Source organism: Sitodiplosis mosellana, unplaced genomic scaffold, assembly GCF_009176505.1.
Source record: "Sitodiplosis mosellana isolate CC-2019 unplaced genomic scaffold, AAFC_SMos_1.0 Smas_scaffold_6165, whole genome shotgun sequence".
Taxonomy (NCBI): Eukaryota; Metazoa; Arthropoda; class Insecta; order Diptera; family Cecidomyiidae; genus Sitodiplosis; species Sitodiplosis mosellana.
The window spans coordinates 3,744,378-3,746,713 of record NW_022601406.1 but is presented as its reverse complement, the minus strand read 5'-3'; positions in this window follow the sequence as shown (position 1 = coordinate 3,746,713).

Sequence of the window (2,336 nt, the reverse complement as noted above, 5' to 3'; positions counted from 1 at the left end):
TTGACTTTGGACTTTAATTAAAGTCTGAGCACTTGGAATCAGCATAATTAAAGTCTGAGCACTTGGAATCAGCATTAGCACAGAAAATGGTGTAAATGTTGAAAATGGCATTGCAAATGGTATATTTGAATGGGTGACAATAATCGTCATTCTCCCATAAAATAAAACTGTCAAAATAAAAGTGAAACATAGCTGAAACGTTGCTCTTTTATTTTGACTGTGGGCATGTTTCTCTTTTATTTTCACTCTGTGCATGATTCATTTTTATTTTAAACTTTTTTTCGGCTGTTGCCTGTTTCTGATCGTCCTCATGGGAAGTTTGTATGAAAACCTCGGAACGCCGCTGCTATCGCATTGGCTTCTATGGTAAAATGTACATATGGAAATATCTCGAAAACGGCTGTGTAAATCGGCAAAACGGATCGTGATGTCACTCCCGAAGGGAGTGTAAACACGCAGCTGTATTGATGGTCTAGAATACAAATCCGGTGAAATTTCAGCTGATCCATGGATTCTAAGGATTTGACTAGATTCCAGTGCTTCCTTTTTTATGTGCATCTGTAAAGTGATATTCCCTATGTTCTGCATGGAATTTCACCACAACGTGAAGAAATTGAACTGGTAGATTCAGGCCAAATCCTGAAAATCCATAGATCAGCCCATAGACTTTGTGCAAAAATTCATCTTTATTGACGGTGAAGTTGCATCAAATCATCTGCTGTCGAGTTTCCGCAAATTTTACTTTTCTAATCAATAGATGATCACATTACGCGTTGAACAAACCATATTTGATGCTGATTTACCGTCAACAAAGATGAATTTCTACTAAAAATCCATGAGTGTAGGTATACACAATACGAAAACAAAACGCCACAGATGAAGCAATTTGCATGGAGCATAGAAAGGTAATGTGTCGAAGAGTAAGATTGACGTTTGCAGTATGACTCATGAGCAAATACTCATACATTCACACTTCGATGGGATATTTTGATGCAACTTTACCTTAAAAAAAGATGAATTTTTAAATCCATCCATCCGTTCATCCATTCACTCTGCAGGTTTGACCTTCTCGAAGAATCGGCTATTCTGTTCTTCATATTAACCATCCGTCCATTCATCATCCATCCATCATTCATATGTTGATGGATGGATGGACAATTTTGCGGACCTATGACCGCTAGCCGAATGATAAATACCTCAATTTGAAGGTAATTGCAATTGCTATCGATCCCGCCTGACCGATTCGTGATATTTGGTCTTGTTTCATGGTCACATACCACTGAAAATGACTTCAAAATTTTATGTGAGTAACTTCTGCCGAGTGGTTTATGTTAATAGATTTTTTTTTCGCAACATTTTTCTGCCATTCATTTATTTATCATGTCATTAGTTACATGAAAACTCTTCTAAATTCTATCAACTTCTAGCCCACCGTTTAAATTAGTTCATTAAAGAGATTTTCGTTTAATGTGAATGTACTCCTTTTGGAAACTGGTTTTCAATTGAAAAACCGAGGTGGTCTTCTGATCGAACCAATTTGCATACATTGAAAACCGCGCTGAAAGATCGTGAATGCAATGGATTAGTTGCATTGACGGTGTAAATTGTTCTTGAAATTCATTCGATGCATCGATTTCACTCCTTTTTTTTACATGTTGAAAAAAACAAAAATAGTTTGCTTGTGCATATTAACATTTTGAACATGGAATAAATTTGTGTATCCGACAAACAAGCTTCCGCGAGCAAAATGCTCAACATCATTTTAAGGAATCATTCAGGTGGCGGAGCCATTTACAACGTACTGGTCAAACTTCTTCTTATTGTAATCTCATTTATCGTCAATTGCCGTTCGTTTCGCGAACGGGTTTTTGCATGAGAGACCCATGTGAATGGATTTGCAAGTGACAGCATGCGTTTGTTCGTTCATTCGTTTGTCCGGATGTTCGACAGGCGAATGAAAAGAAGTCGATAATTTACGGAACGACAAAGATTTTCGGATCTTGCATAATATACATTTTATTTTTCAAACGAACGTATGTGTGTGTGTGTGTGGATTTTTCGCGCATTCAACTTTATTTACATATTTGATTGTTGCGTTGTGAGCGCAGCGCGCGCCGCGCACATATTTAGATCAGAATCGTTGAATACACAAAATCCGTGCAATGGAATTCAACGGAAGATTTTCTCGCATTCATTTCGTTCGTATTTAATTTGAATGGAGAACTGACACTGTTGGCGTGGCGGAGTGAGAGAGAGAGAGAGAAGGAGGCAGAGAGAAAGAGTGAAAAAAGAGAGAGAGAGAGAAAGAAAAAAAAGTCATAATTTGAATTACGTTA